Raw genomic sequence first — 16,801 nt, 5'->3', positions numbered from 1 at the left:
AATCCTTTGTCATCCACCTGCTGTGACAGGGTTTCGGTAACAACTGGTTTGGATATAGGCTTTTGTACCAAAGCTCTTTCTATTGTCAGGCTGGTGAATAAAGCTCATTATTTATTTCTGTTCTGCTGTTAAGACATAGAGATCTTTCTTGTTCTCTCATTCTCTCTCTCTTTCTCAAATGTGGGAATGATCACCCTTTCTGACCCTTTCCTATATGCCTTTCTGAGTCAGGTAGAAATATTTAAGGGCCAGCAGTGCTGATAATAACTGTTCTGGGAGGTCAGAGAGGGAAGTAGAAAGACAAGGCCTGAGCTTGGTGTGAGGAGAGTGGGAGAGCTTCTGAAAAGTGGAGAAAGAAAAGTGCCCCCCGCCCCCAGGAGCCCTCCCAGTCTCCTGGCACTGCTAAGGGGACAGTCAAGTTGAGTAATTTAGAGGGGCGCCTGGGTGGCTCAGTGGTTAAGCATCTGCATTTGGCTCCGGTCATGATCCCAGGGTCCTGGGATTGAGCCCCGCATCGAGCCCCGCATCGAGCTCCCTGCTCGGCGGGAAGCCTGCTTCTCCCTCTCCCACTCCCCCTGCTTGTGTTCCCTCTCTTGCGCTGTGTCTCTGTCAAATAAATAAATACAATCTTTAAAAAAAAAGTTGAATAATTTAGAATTGCATCTTTAGTGGGCTGTTAATCTCCATCCCCACCCTCCTCAGAATGCAAATGGATAGCTCAGAACAGAGCTGTCTGTCTTTCGGACCCTCCCCAATTGTTTTGTTTTGGCTGATGGGTGGATTCCCAGTTATGTAACCCCTTCACCATTAGATGAAACCTCATTATTCTGCAGTGTGGTGTTCCTCAGGTCTGGGTTCACATTGAGCTACCTGAGAGGAGCTGGGAACGTGCTGTTTCTCATCATTTCCACCCAGCAAGAGAATTGGAGAGAAACAGCTATACCCGCGTCAGTTACAGTGGGGGTCCTTGGGGGCTGTTATATAATCTTCCAGAGACAGTGGAGTGGGGTGGGCCTCGCGGTGCACCAGTGGGTGCACTTGCTCAGACAGCGTCTCGTCCTTACTACAAGTCTTGAGTAAGTAAGTTCTCTTTCAAACCCAAAGGATTTTCGAGGTATATTCGTATGCGGTCGGGTGAGGCAGGGGGACTTCTAAATTGACTTGAGATCTTCTTGCCCACGGATAAGCAAAATAAGAAAATGAACGAAAACAAAGCTAGGCTTTCCTTCCAGGCCCGGTAATTGTTGTGTTTTGGGTCCTAAAGGAGCTCTGATCCAGGCCAATCAGGTCACTAGCACAATAACCCTTGAATCCGAATATGAAAACCCTGAGTCTCAGAACAGATGCTCAGCTCCAGAGGGAAGCGGAAGCGTTGGTGAGATGTCTAGGCCTGGAGCCCTCTGAGGCGATTAGGGTGGCAGGATGGCACAGCGGGGGACAGAATGGAGGGCGTTTGGGGCAGCAGAACTGGTTTGATTCTGCTCTGCCACTTACTAGTCGTATGATCTTGGATGAGTCACTTCATCCATAGGATCCATCCAGGAAAACAGAAGCCGCTCTTAATCTTTCATCAGAGGGTATTTAATTATACAGACAATGGAAGAGCTAAAGAGACAAACAGCACGTCAGGGCAGCGGGGCTTGGGGACCAGCACGGCAGGAAGCTGCTGCCCCCTGAGACCCAGAGGGGGGTGTCTTATCAGAGTTTGGAAGCCAGGGCTGTCCCCGGGGAGCTGGGACAATGAAAAGAGGGAAGGTCAAGGGAGAGCTAGAGTAATGGGAGAGACAAAGAATAGCTGGAAAAGCCATTCACAGCAGAGAGAGAAGAGGAGAACTCCCCGGGCTTCTTGCTTCTTCTCACCCTCCAATCTGGCACAAGTGCCCCACTGGCGGGGCCTGCTAGAGGGCAAAGGAGCATGGGAAACGAGTCTTCTGTGATACAGGACAAAGCAGGGAAAGGGCAGGGAATGGATCTAAGAGCAAATAGGTACATGGCTTGCACAGCCTCTAGTGTCTCTTAAATAAATTGTATCTAATGATTAATCACTAACTCCTGCCATCCCTGGGGTCAGGCATGGAGCGAGACTGGCCAAGAAACACTCCCAGTTGTCTGGGAGGGGAAGGGAATGCAGTGTTTGCCCCGATATGTGCCTCCTGTGCATTTAGCACCTCTGCCCTCCGACTGTCCATTTAGCCCCAAGTGGCCGGGGGTGGGCTCAGCTGCCAACTGAATGTAGCTCAGACCGTATTCTCTGCGGGAAGCCTTGCTCCAAAAACACTCTCTTAGTTTGGGTTCCTCCAAAACCAGCCTTGGGACAGGGCCCTGGGTGCAAGTAGTTTCTTTGAAAGGTGATCCCAGAAAATAAGAGGGAGGACATGGGAAAGGGAGAAAAGCCAATAAAGGGTGGATGAATGAGCAGATTCCTGTGGGCAACTGGGTTTGGTCCTGTGGGAGACCCTCTGAGAAATGGTGTGGAATTCGCTTAAGAATCATCCTACCAGCGAACAGGGAGGCTGGAGCTTTACTCCCATCCCTCACCGGTAGAGGGTTTCCACCTAGAGAGTAACTTTTCCTTGACTTCTAGACTGTCTGGGGTGGAGCAAGCTCCCTCAATGCTGGAGAAAGCCCTTTGGCAGAGAAGCAGCTTAACGGCATGCTGGGACCTGTCTGCTGCACCTGTGGGGGAATCCAACAGGTAGGCCATGGGAAGCATGTGCCATAGTCACTGAGCCCCCCCAAAAATCCCTAAAGTGTGTTATTAGGTAGTAAGAGGGGTCATTCTCACCTTTGCCTCTTGGCTCCGGGCCCTGGGTTATCTGACTTTGGGGAAGTAACACCGTACATTCGCCATTTATTTCATCCTATAGATTAGCATCCCAACCTTACAGGCTGTGGGGCCCAAGCAACATGGAAAAGAGACCGCGCTACTAAAGCTCTGGTCATAGGTGAATGCAGCCATTGCCAAAACCTTGGTAAGGTAGGGAGGAAGCGAGGGGTCAGGGGGCATAGAAAGAAATACCCCGATCTCTCTCCTCCATTTCTTCCCTCCCCAGTCTCCTACTGGTGCCTCTCATTGGCTGAGCTCAACCGGAAGCAGAAGGAAAGTTTGCCTGGATGATGCAATCCACAGGGGTCCATCTTCTGAAGAACAGCGCAGGGCAAAGAGAGCCAGAAGGATGGGGCAGAGAGGTGGCAATGAGAACACAGTCTGATTGCTTCCAGAATGCCTCTCTGCTTTCCATCCATTCCCACAGTCATCGTCTTTGTTCCAGCCTCGTTATTCCACCCCTGGACTACTGGGGCAAGCTCCTAACCCATCTCCCTGTCTCCAGTCCACCATTCCTAATGTCTGCGACACAGAGTCCTTCCATTCCTGTTTCAGAGAACTCCAGTGTTTCCCATTCTCTACTCATTACTGAAGATGGCCAGGACAATTCCAAGACTTCACATCTTATTTCTAACAAGGAGGATAGATATTAAGAAACTAGAAATGGATAATTTCACCATAAGAGAGGTGTGGTTGAAAAGATGTGTAAATTTGACTCTTTAATGTCTTAGCATCATAGTCGAGGCTGTTCTCAGTCCAAATTTTTCCTTCCAGACTTGTTTTCTAAGACTTGTGTTCTACTGCATTCTTCCATGTGCCTTGGGTCCTAGCCCTGCTGATTGCCTGACATCCTTTGACAGCACACACCACCCACACTGAGAATTCTAGGTCTTTGCTCTTGCTGTTCCTCCCGCCCAGAAAGCCCCTCCCCAGCCGGCCTTGGCGGATGGTCTGATCAGCTGCTCACAGTTAGTTGAGTCAGAACACCAAACCTGTAAGACCTCATACTCAGAGTGTGGTACCTAGATTGGCAGCATAGCAGCACCTGGGAGCTTGTTAGGACTGTAACTCTCAGGCTCACCGTACCTAGAATCAGAACCCTGCATCTGGACCAAATCTCCAGGTGATTCCCATGTGCTTGAAAGTCTGAAAAGCAGCAGATGTTGTCTGAGCAACCTAAGTGGGGCTTGTGGCTTGAGTAAGGGAGCTTGGCTCCTTACCTTGTCTCCCTAGAATAAAGGGTTAGGGGGGCTCTGTTTTTAGTTAGTTATAAACCACTTGTGTTCTTAGCTCTGAAGTTATGAGGGGGCTAACAAAATGGCTAAGAGAATGAGCTTTTGCATGATACAGCCATGGGTTCAAATCTCCGCTCTCCCACTCACTAGCTTGGGGTTTTAATAAAGGCAGTTAACCTCTCTCGGTCCCAATTTTCCAAAGGGTAATGTGTTAATGATATCATAGCATAGATGTAGGGATCAAATTAAATCAGATGTGTTCACTGTTTAATAAATGTTAACTGCATTTGTTATTTTGCAAACCCGTGAAGCAAAGTCACTGGTCAAGAAGCCCTTTTGTGGGAAGGTCTTGGCCATTTAACTAGTGGTGGGAGGAGCAGGTCTTTGGTGATATAACAGGAGCCCAAGGGCGTAAGAGTGGCAAATCAGAGAAAACAAAGGTGTATCCAAGAGCTGTTTAGTCTACCTGGCTGAACAGATGCTCTCCCAACAGAATGATGTCTGCAGGCACTATCTGGAAGGTAGGCGGTATCCTGGTGGGCTCCCTGGAGGTCGTGTTACGAGGATTGGTGACCCCTCCCCTTAAGGTATAAAGTCAGTGATACTGTACCGGATCTGACAGGACTAAAATGGAGATAGGCCACCATCCTCCTGGATGGCTCATCTCAAATAACTGTTACCATCTAATATCTTCCTGGTACTCTACTACTTACAAATCACTCACATTTCCGTCATCTCTTTTAATTTGGAATGTGACAGGGTTTAGCATGCCGTTCAAGTCTCTCGTGACTGCCCCCTTCTGCTGATTCACACAGGACAAACAATCCAGTCCAGAGTAAAAAACAAACCTCGAGTGTGTCTCCCCAGACCCTGACATTTTGAGTAAGAAATAGAAGGACTTGGGGGCTCATGGGGTGTTTTCATCCCTCCTTCCTGCTGAAGGTTGTGACTTGGGGAAAGAAGGGAGGTGGTGGGATGGGAGGGGCTGGCTTTGTGGGGGGCTTTCGAAGTATGGAATTGGTGGACTTGACATACCAGAGTGAGGGGTTGCTGGCACGAGGGAGTGAAATCTCAGGAGGTGTGGGGTTTTGGCCTGGGTGTTTGCCAAAACCATCTCGAAGACTTTAAAGGGGCATTTGCGACTGTGGAGAAAAATGCCCAGAAAAAAATGCAAAGCTCAATGTGATCAATGGCACATGGAGCAACATTTCATTTTCAAATGAAAACAAGAAGGAAGGGGCTGGAAACATTGTAGACTCTAGACCCAAATGCACGGGATGTGGGCCACAAGCAAACTGAACTTGAATGTTGATGTAAGAAGGAAAATATGTACGCAGATTCATTTTCCTCATCTTGTAGGTTTACATCAAACCGAGGTCTGTCAACTATCGTTGAGAGAATTCAGCCCAGGGAGTCTGCTGTATGTCTTGTTCCGAAGAGGCAGCCCAAGACAGTGGGTCAGTCTTGGCCTCAGTAGTTCAAATCCACTCTAGTGCCCATCCTGGCCTGACCTAGCTTTCCAGAGGCACAGGGAAGTCCAAGTTCCTCCAAAGCCACAGAAAAAATTGCAGGAGTAGAGAAGGAGCTGGCCAGACAGGACACTGGAGTGAGCTGACAGTGAAGTGGGAGGGAAATTAGGAGCAAGTGGCGTCTTGAAAGCTCAAGGAGGATAGGTTTAATGAGCGATCACTAGTGTCATGGGCTGGAGAGAGGGGAGATGTGCAGGCGACAACAGGAGGGGACCTCTGAACCTGGGTGGGGTGGAGTGATAGGAGGTGGGAGACCTGGGGGCTGGCCCCACCTGCTGTGAGGTCTTGGGAAGTCCACTGACCTCTCTGTCTTGCCTTTCCTAAGTGTTATGGTTAAATGATTTATTCTTTTAATTTAATTTTAGTTTTTTTTAAAAGCCTTTATCTTTATTTTTAAATTTTCGTTTATTTTTATTTTTTAGATTTTTTATTTAAATTGGGTTGAGTTAACATATACTGCATTATTAATTTCAGGGGTAGAATTTAGTGATTCGTCAGTTGCATATAACACCCAGTGCTCATTACAACATGCCCTCCTTAACACCCATCATGCAATTATCCCATCCCCCTACCCACCTCCCCTCCAGCAACCCTCAGTTTGTTTCCTGTAGTTAAGAGTCTCTTCGATGGACTCTGAAAAACAAACTGAGGGTTCTAGAGGGGAGAGGGGTGGGGGGAGGGGTTAGCCTGGTGATGGGTATTAAAGAGGGCATGTTCTGTGTAGAGCACTGGGTGTCATGCACAAACAATGAATCATGGAACACTATATCAAAAACTAATAATGTGATGTATGGTGATTAACATAACAATAAAAAATTTTAAAAAAGAGTCTCTTATGGTTTGTCTCCCTCTCTGTTTTTATCTTATTTTATTTTTCCTTCCCTTCCCCTATATTCATCTGTTTTATTTCTTAAATTCCACACGAGTGAAATCATACAGTATTTGTCTTTCTCTGATTGACTTATTTCGTTTAGCATAAAAGTTCTATCCACGTCATTGCAAATGGCAGTATTTCATTCTTTTTGACGGCTGAGTAGTATTCCATTGTATACATATGCCTCATCTTTATCCATTCATCTGTTGATGGACATCTGGGCTCTTTCCATATTTTGGGTATTGTGGACATTGCTGCTATAAACATTGGGGTGTATGTGCCCCTTTGAATTACTATTTTAGTTTTAAATGAGTCTATGATGAAAAAGTTGATTTTAAATTGGAAATTCAAGCTTTCTTTTTTTTAAGGAGATAGAAGTTTATTGAATATACAGCAAGGAAGTGGCAGGCAGGACAGCAAGGGAGGGACAGTCTGCCACAAGGCAGTGATGGGGGGCTGCAGTTAAAGGGGACTTTTTTGTGTTCCTAAAGTCTAGTAGAATGAGACTAGAGATTTTCTTTTTCTCTCCTTCCTTCCTTCCTTCCTTCCTTCCTTCCTTCCTTCCTTCCTTCCTTCCTTCCTTCCTTCCTTCCTCCTTTACTCCCTCCCTCCCTTGCTTCCTTTCTTACTGTTAACAAGTGGGATTCTACTAAACACATTATTCTGAGACACATTTTGGTTCACTTAATCTGTGCTCATTTATTGAATGAATGGGTAATACTTGCCTTTCGTTCTGTGTTTTGTAAAAGTGAGAGGTTAGGTCAGGCCCTATGTCCTTTCAGCCCTTACACTGGTAAGAGAAGATCCCAAGAGAAGCGGATGGGAAAGAGGCAGAAATGCTCAAGCGAGCTATGTAGGAACACTGGGCTTTGGAGCAGGAAGGCTGTCAACAATCATCTGGAACAGCAGCTCTCCACAGACAGGGTTATCTTCAAGTTGGAGTTAGGCCATAAGAATTTTTTTCAAATAATAACTGATAGAAGTTGTAGAATTTTGTTGTTGTTGTTGTTTTTTAAAGGTATCCCTGGAACAACATCATTTTTCAGGTAACCCCAGGGCATCCATGGGCTGAGTTATATATCACATACATCTGAGAACATGATCTCAACCTATTTCCCCTCCCTCCATCACCTTTGTATTAGGATGCAGATTTTGTTACTCTAACAAAGACCTGAAGCTGGAGCAGGTACAAATCTTCAGAAATCTTGAGAGCTGGTTGTTAAACATAGTCCTCATTAAAAATTAAATTATATAAACTTGAAAGGGAATAAAATATATTAAAAGCAATGTAACGAATACTCAGAACCACTTCCTGGTTCTTTTACCACATTTTACTATTTTCTGTGCTCTTACAGTGACTTACATCTGTTGCATGTGCATGGCGGCACGGCTCTGTAGTGGTGTGATTCTCAGCCCCACAGCTCTGACCATCTAGACTCCTTTGATCCTACTACTCTGGCATCTCAACGCCTGCATTGTATCCTTGGTCCAGGGAGGCTTGCTAAGCTCGAATCCTGCCTGTATATCAGCCAGAGGAAAGAGGAGAAACAGGAAGGAGGTTCATTTCTTCTCTCTTCGATGCATGGTCTTGAATTTACACACATCCCTTCTGCTGACTTCCTACTGGCCACACCTAGCTGCAAAGAAGCCTAGAAATATGGCCTTCATCTGGGATGCCATATGCCTGGCTAAAACTTTGCCTAGAAGGCAAAAATGGACACTGGGGAACAGCTGGCCTCTCTGTTATAACATTTTGTTGGTTCTCAGCTAGCTTTAGGCCACCAAATGCTCTCTCCTACCCTCACCGCACCTCCTCTGAAGGCCTATTACAGGGTTTTAGGAAATGCTCCTGCCACTGTCTGTAGCTCTTACAGACCTGGCACGTTCTGGCCGATCTCACATCCTCAGCCTCCAGACAGTGCGAGGAGACTCAGACACACGAGCCAGGACCATCTTTTCTAGAAAGAGAGCACCAACAGATGAACACTGGCACAGAGGCCACCCCTACCCCCCAGTCAGGGCTGAGCTGAGCTCAGGTGGGGAGGGGATAATGATACCATGAAAAATTAGACAGTACCTGCCTCGAGGACCTTTTAGTCCTGGTGAAACCCTTATTCCTGGGAGATCACTAAACAGTACAGGTAATAACTGATAAAGACCAGCTAGCTTCTTTCTGGGGGTGCCTGGGGGGCTCAGGTCATGATCCCCGGTTCTTGGGATCTAGCACCGCGTCAGGCTCTCTGCTCAGTTGGGACCTGCTTCTCCCATCTCCCTCTGCCTACTTGTGTTCTCTCTCTCTCTGTGTCAATAAATAAATAAAAATCTTAAAAAAAAAAAGTAAAAAAAAAAAAAAAGACCAGGTAGCTCCTTTCTAATTTTAAATTCTGGGCAAGGAATTAGTTCTCATGAACAACAAACTCATTGTTGGACTAAGCTCTTGTTTTTAGCCTTTACAGTTATAATCAAATAAAACTTAAAACAAAGTTAGGTTGACATTAGTTAAAGATCTACCTAATTGTTGAGTTGCCTGATAATTAGGCAGAAATGGTAAGCAATTCACATAAATGACTGTAATTAGCATTATTTTTACATAGCCAAGCAAAGTTTCTAATTTTCCCTGTTATCCTGTGTAGTTTATTGGTTGTCACTCTTGGCTCCAGCTATAACTAATACTTATGTGGAATACCCCAGCTCTTTCTGACCTCTGACCTTTGCCTGGATGGCCTCTCCTGTGCTTCCCCACCAAGCCTCCTTCATACTGGGAAGTGGCAAGGCAGAGTGGTCAAGCGCTTGGGGCTCTGGAGTCAAAATGCCTTCACAGCTCACCTCATGACTTAAGCTGGGTGGACTTAGTGAATTGTTTTATCTTTCACTTCCTCAGAATTGTCCATATACAATTCCTGAGAATGTGCCTAAGTCATGTTGGTTGTTATGAGCCCATTTATTCATTCAACAAAGAATTTTGGCATCTGCTATTTACTAGGTACTGTTCTAGGTGCTGAGAATTAATAGTGAACCAAACAAAGTCCCATGGTTTTTTTAGAGGAGGGAGACAGACAAGTAACAACTATTGAAGTTTACAGGTGGTGATAACTCTGATGAAGAAAACAAGGCATAGTAAGGTATAAGCGTGAGGGAGGATGCTATTTTAGGAGAGGAAGTGTATTAGTCAGAACATACGAGATCAAACTGCAGTAACAAACAACCCCCAATTTCAGGGCTTATCTTTTTTGTTTTTGCTACATGTCCACTGTGGGACAACAGGGGATTCTACTCCACATGCTTATCACATTGGGACCTGGGCAGACTACATCATTATGTTCTGAACTGTCCCTGGTCATTACAGTAGGTTGAAGGGGGAATGTGATCACTTACGTCTGGAAGTGACATTGACTTGACTTAAGGGTTTGGCAGAGAATGCAGGCCCCTACCTTGGGCCTGGAAGGAGAGGAACCAGAAATATTGAGGTGCTGAGTAATCTCCATTTGCCCCAAATATGTTCTCTGTTCTTTGCTGCCCTGCTGTGTGCTCTTGAACCTGAACTCCATGGACTGTATCACTAGGGCTTTCTTGCCTTCTGGCTCCTGGTTGTGTTTGGCAAAAGTATGCAGCTTCATGAGACCTGAGGATGGGAAAATTCTTCCTGCTTCCTGCTTAGCCATAGTTCCAGCCACAACTCTACCAAGCACAGTCATGCCCATGGCTGTGGCTCTCAGGTGGGCTCTGGTAACACCATTTCCTTTCCTTGTCCTTCAGGACTACGAGTAAGGTGGTGTCAGCCTCTCAGCATTGCTAATTCTTAGGAGCAAAACCTCTTCTTGATTTCTTCTGTGAATAGTACCTTCAGGAAAAGAGCTCTTCGAAGATCGTACCTGAGATAACACTTGAAGTGAAGGAGAAAGTCAAGCAGGTATCTGGGGAAAGGTGGTTGAGTAGACAGAGCAGACCTGGAAGAGGAGGTGGGGGAGTGGTGCTGGGCACATTCAAGGACTAGGAACCAGGCAGTGTGGCTGGAGCCAGTGAGAGCGGTGGGACATTAGTAGGAGTTGAGAGCAGAGAGGTGGGGGCCTCTCTGATTATATCAGATTCTTCTGGGGGGATGGGAGGGATTTGGGATTTCATTCTGAGTGACACAGAAAACCACTGGAGCTTTTTGGGTAGGTGAGTGACATGATCTGGCTTACAGTTTTAAATCACTCTGATTTTAAGGGCCAAATGGAGGTGAGGAGATCTGACAGCAGGCTAATGCCAGAGTCTCAGAGGGAGGTATGGTGGCTTGGCCCAAGGTGAGAACAGTAGAGGTGGTGACAAGGGGCCAAATTAGGATTACATGTTGAAGGAGACATAACAAGATGTGTTGACTGATTGGATGCTGGCACGAGAGAAGAGAACTCTTTTGAGAGGAAAGATTGAGGGGAATGCAGTTTTGGGGGAAGCGAGGGTAGAAATTGAGTGTCCAGTTCCATTCGTAGTAAGTTAAAGATACCTATTGGACCTTGCAGGGGAAAGGTAAGTTAGCAGGTAGAGGGGAGAGGTCAGAGCTTGGAATAAAAATTTGGTGGTTTCTAGTGGCAGGTGGTACTTAAAGCCAAGATACGGCTGAGCACTTCGGGAGTGAGAGCAATAGAGAAGAGGTCCAAGAATCAAGTGCTGGGTATTCTAACATTTAAAACTTCAGAAGATAAGGAGGCACCAGCAAAGGAGATTAGGAAGGAGTGGCTGAATAGGAGGGAAATTAAGTGAAGAAAGTATTTCAAGGAGGAGGGTGGATTAACTGCATCAAATGCTACTGACATACTGAGTTAGATGAAGACACTCTTTCAGGTCTTAAGTTGTCTGTCCCCTCCTCCAAGAAGTCTGTTCTAACCCCTGAGTGGATTCAATAACCTTCCGCTGTGCTCCCACACACCCACTGCTTCCTCTCTGTATAATTACCTCTTGTCATGTCCATCTCCCCCACCATCCAGAGTGCCTTGAGGGTAGGGATGGTGTCTTACTCATAAACGACTCTGAACTTGATGCCATGCACTTAGTAGTGTTAATATTAGTTCACAAAACACATGAATCAGTCAAGATGCTCTACACACCTGCTCCACCCCCGCAACTGACATATATTCACCGTCCAGGGCTCCAAATTTCATTCCCAAGAGTTGAAGTTCCCTAATTTTTTCACCTTGAAGAGGTCTGAAGATTTGTGGACTCCTTTAAAGCATTCCCATTACAGTAGTTGGTAGCCCACCGACGTTCCTCTTTCTTTTCATGCTGAGAGGTTCTGGGACTATTTTTTCACTGGTTGAGCAACTTAGGTACCACACGATGGGGCTGCAGAAACATGGAGATAGAGATTTATAGATTGTCTGCCTTGGCGGTGACTCACTGAATTCTGAGGGTGAGACAATGGGTGGGGAGGGAGGGGGGAGAGGGAAAGAGAGAGAGACAGGCAGTCAGGGCTGAAGAGGAAGAGGGAAGGAGAGAGGCAAAGTGGGAGGGAGGGAAGGATAGAGAAGGAGAGAGAGGCAGCATAGAGGTAATGGCACAGTAAGTATAAAAGAGATGGCTGGGGGGAAATGAGCTTTTTCTCCTCTGGCATCTTGGAAATGGTCTAGCCTAACCCCTTCATTTTATAAAAGGGAAGCTGAGGCCAAGAAGTGAATGACTTACCCAAGACTTTAGAGTTGGTGGTAAGAGCTGGCCTAGACCATATTCCTTATGTCTCTCAGGTCAGTGCATTTTCTGTAACATGCTGGTGACTTTGGAGATGGGAAGAGTTGTCTCCTGTCCCAGGCAAATACCTTCCACTTATTCAGTGATACCTGGGACTGCTTTAAAAGACAACCTTCTTGTTCCACAAATGAGAGAAGCAAGGTGAACATTGCAAATGATGGGGGAAAGAACAGGGATGGGGATGCTTCTGTGCTGAGGGATAAAGGATAGTAGTTCCTTAGGGGACAGCCAGGGAGGGGGTGAAGATACCCCAGTGTCTGGCTGGAAGGAGGGCAAGAAAGGTTAAATGGAAAGACTAGAGGTGTGGAATTCAAACTGAAATTGGGTGGGTGAGAGGGAGGGGAGCAAATCTAGCTATCCGATCCTGGGCATGAACAGGACCATCTCATGATGAAGTGACTTGAGTGAGCACACTGAAGAAGGCAGAAGAAAGGGAGAGGCCCAGTTCTCATCCAACAAGTGAGACAGTGAGGCCTGAATCTTCATTCCTTCCTACTAGGGACAAATGGTTTCCCAAGGAAGGCTCAGGTCAGTGGCGTTTGAGTACGACCAACTAGGATCTGAGCTGGGACATTCTTCTTCTGGTGACTGCTTTAATGTTCTCCTGGGCAGTGTCCATCCTGCCCTCTCAGCCACTGAGAAGTTGGGGGGGTGGTTCATGCCTTGTTCAGGTCTCCAAAGCTGGGTGATCCTGGGGTTCAGCAGTGGGCTTGGTCCTTAGGCTCATGAGCTGAGTGTTCCAGGGGGGTTTGCTTGAGTCTGGGGGCTTTGCCAGACTCTGTCTCACCTAGCTCTTTCTAACAATGCTAATTTCCAAGCCCAATCATTTCTACAAAGAGCCTGGCAGCCTTACCTCCCTTCTCAGTGAAGGTTTAATAGCAGAGTGCTGAAACAGGGCTCGTTGCTAAGCCTTCATTATTTTCACAACGTATACTACAGGACTCCTACTAACATACCATGAAGCATTGTCCTAATTAAAACTAAATGACTCATGTCAAATTAAATGAGCAGAGTACATTGGGTTAGCCAGGGCTCCGGCTTGCAATTGCATGTTTGTTTACTTGTTAACTGGCCAAGTTCAATCATCTACAGCAGCCTTTTCTTCTTATCAATACAAATTACTGATGCTTCCGACTTGATCTGCTGGGGAGCCCGGGCCTGGGAGACAGGATGCCTGACAAGCAGTCCCACTGTGCCGTCTTGTAAAGCTGTTGAACCACCCTGTGCTGAGTTTCTCCTGGAGCAAAGGAAGCGTGATCTTCACCACCTACCCACTTCTTGTGGATGCTCCAAAGGCACTGTAAATTGGGGACATCAAAAGAGCTCCTAAGTGTGCTCCCCCCTGGAAGAGCTTTAGTCCAAAGTTAAGGACTTTGACTAGGTCTTTGAAGGCTAGTATATGAGTCAGGATTTTACCAGAGAAACGGAACCAGCAGAATATATGATACTGTCATATATATATAGTGTATGTATATAGTAGTGTATACATGTGTATATACTTGTGTGTGTGTCTCAAGAGACTTAGTGCAAGGGCTTGGCTTACACAATTGGAAGGGCTGGCTAGGCGAATCTGAAATCCATAGGGCAGGCTGTCAGGAAGGGAAGGCTGAAAACTCTCAGTAGGAGCTAAAACTGCAGTCCACAGGCAGGATTTCTTCTTCTTCAGGGAAACCTCGGTTCTATCTGAAAGGTCTTTCAACTGATTGGATCAGACCTACCGAGATTATTGAGGATATTCTCCTGAAAGTCAATTGGTTGTAGATGATGCCTTCACAGAAACACCTAGATTAGTGTTTGCTTGAATAACTAGCTACTACAGCCAAGTTAAGTTGACAGGCAAAACTGACCATTGCAGCTAGAATCTGGAAGTGGTCATCCAATTTAGCAATATTGCCTTCACTTGGCTCAGGTGGGTAGGAAATAACGCTGTTATGTCTGTGGGTTCAGTTCAGTTTTTAGAGAAAGATTCTCTTGCAAATATTTCATTCATTCACACTTCCATCAGGCATAATTTGGCGCCTTTGCACTGAGCTAGGAGCTAGAGGCACATCGTGGTTAGTCTGTGCCACAGTGGAGCTTACCATATGGTGGGTGAAATGAGTATGTACACAGAGGACAACATGGTGAATGTGACGAGAGAGATATGCATGTGGATTTCAAGAAGCCTCACCCAGGGAAATCGGAGGGAGCTTCTAGGAGGAGGTAATGCCTGAATGTGGAAGATGGGGAAAGGGGAAGAAAGAGGGACATGTGTGTAGAGAGGCCATCCCAAGCAGAGAGGACACAACGCTAAGCAAAGGCACAAAGGTGAGGGGTCCCATGGATTTGTCAGGGACTATAAGCAGGTTTGTGTCCAGGAATGAAGGGAATGAGGTGTGGAGATTAGCGAGGTGGGGATGATGGCAAAGGCTGCGTTCTGAAGAGACTCATAGAGGCGTTTGGACTTTTCTGTAGGTGGCAGGGAGAAGATTATCACCTCTGCATGTTGAAAGGGCCCTTTGCAATCTGTGGGAAAGATGGGATTAATGGAGACAAAACTAGGGAGAGGAAGGCCCATTAGAGGCTGGCAATACTGAAGGTCAGGACTAGGGCAATTATTTCAGGTTTGGAAAGAAGGCATCCAGAAATACTTGGGAGGTGATCTCCATAGAACTGGGTGGTTGGTTGGTCCTGTGGGTGTGTAACGAGAAGCAAGAAATGGAAGATGGAGCTATTGCTTCAGAGGGAGGCAAAGATTTATAGGGGAAGCTGATGAGCTCAGTTGGGGATATAGTGAGTTTGAGGTATCTGAGGGACACACAGCTGCCAGTTGTCAGCTTGACATGTGGATGTAGGGCTCAGGGAAAAGATCTGGGCTGGGAATTTGGGATTGTAGATGTTTGGGAACCACTAAAAATAGGTGGTAGTACAAAGCATGCAGTAGATAAGATCCTCTAGAAACAGACTCATGAGACAGACATTGTTTCCAATTCACAGACAAGAAGACTGGGTTAAGGCTCCTGTTTTGTGAAAAAAGGCAAACACCAGCGGGAAGTGCATTTGTCACGTGTTATCATTTTGCCCTTCTTGTGAATGAATCCTGCTAGGTTGGCACTGAGACACAGCCCTCTCTCACCTGGGAGGGGACTACGACTCCCGGAGGTCACAGCTCCTGGGGGTCATGTTTGGCTAGAACACATGCCCTCTAAATTCCAGCCAGGTCGTTCCCCCTCTGTGTGGTGCATAGGGGGACAATTTTGACTGTGTGGGTGAAGGAGAGCACCTGTGGTATTGGCAGCTGGGACCAGCAGGGTGGTGGGAGGCTCTCGGGCAGGAACTCCCAGCAAGAAGGGGAGAGGTCCCAGGGAAGGGGGCCTGGGCTGTTCCAACTGCATGACACGCAGGCCATGCCTCAGGGCTTTCTCTCTCACACCAAGGCATGTTATGGTCCAAGTGAATACATGACACCCCTACCACCGGTGGTGTTCAGAAAATAACTTCAGCTGTCATTAGTCGGTTAGTATAACTTAGAATCAGCGTGAAAAAGAAGGAAAGAAATGGGGAGCAAGGGAGAGAGTTCACCCAGGAGGGAGACAGGGCAGCCTCTGAATGGCTCCCTGCAGCCGCGCTGGCAGCCAGGTTTACCGGGACCTGTGAGCGGCAGCCAGTGTTTTGGAAGCTAAGGAGCCCCATGTTTGTAACCTGGCCCTGAACTGACCACAGTGGTCAGGATGCCCTGCTCTGCACAGACCATTCAGAGAGATGTTAGCTACCACCCAGTGTACTTTGCACAAAGGCAAAAAGATTGTATGGGATCCTGGAACGTTAGTTGCTATAGCAACTGTATCTGTCTTTATTATCACCTAAACCCATTCACTGTATAAATATAGTAACTATTTGACTTCCCCACCCCCTGGTCCACTTGGTAGGATTTAAAAAGAAATTGCAACAACCAAAAAAAAAAAAATTGAAAAGACCAACAAATTGCAGTATCATGGGTGTGTGCACAGAGGAGGTTTTAGAGGTGGGGAGAGCATGAGGAGGACATTTGTGGGTGGGGTAGATTTTCACAGGTTGCAGGTTAGTGGAGATGGCTACTCCTTACAACCAAGGCAGAAAGGGCAAATTCCTAGAAGTAATGGGACCAATTTGCATGGAAAGCTGAAAAAAAAGGGGGAGGGGAATGAAGTAGGAGAGGTGCAGAAGAGGGAAATATTATAGTGGAAAGAACTCGAATTTGTAATCAGAGAGACCTGAGCTCAAATCTTGGCATCCTACTTACACCTAAGTGACATTGGGTCACTCGATCCCCTGAGCCTGTTTGCTCATCTGCAAAATGGGAGAACCATATCCCACAGCCCATTTGAGCAACTTGGTCTCCTTATATGAGGCCTGAAGACCCCAAATCTAATGTTGGGCCAGAGACTGAGATGTACTCACCAGCAGGAGGAGATTTCCTAGACACCAGCTCCGTTCTCTGCAGTGAATGGTGAAAAGGGCCAGACCCAGCGGGGGTTGGTGAGAGTGATCATCATCAGTCTGGGCAAGGGGCTAGGCCAGCCAGATGGGGCAGGCAAGCCACAACAGGGCAAAAGAGGGAGTGAGAAGGGGAAGTCTCCTGCCAATGGATGTT

General features: G+C 46.7%; 1 long non-coding RNA gene across 3 annotated transcripts in view; it reads left to right on the top strand.

Moving 5' to 3' along the window:
* LOC112828690 (uncharacterized) overlaps positions 1 to 5,019 on the top strand; it is a 92,922-nt gene extending 87,903 nt beyond the window's left edge. For all 3 annotated transcript variants that reach the window (XR_003209572.2, XR_012380567.1, XR_012380566.1), the window contains 2 exons: positions 2,585 to 2,695; positions 3,054 to 5,019. This is a non-coding gene — a long non-coding RNA (uncharacterized lncRNA). The remainder of the gene's footprint in view (positions 1 to 2,584; positions 2,696 to 3,053) is intronic.
* Positions 5,020 to 16,801: the final 11,782 nt, after the last annotated feature.

Source organism: Callorhinus ursinus, unplaced genomic scaffold, assembly GCF_003265705.2.
Source record: "Callorhinus ursinus isolate GAN/ISIS: 27379988/994484 unplaced genomic scaffold, GSC_fseal_2.0 scaffold13, whole genome shotgun sequence".
Classification (NCBI taxonomy): Eukaryota; Metazoa; Chordata; class Mammalia; order Carnivora; family Otariidae; genus Callorhinus; species Callorhinus ursinus.
This window is presented reverse-complemented; position numbering and strand designations above follow the sequence as displayed.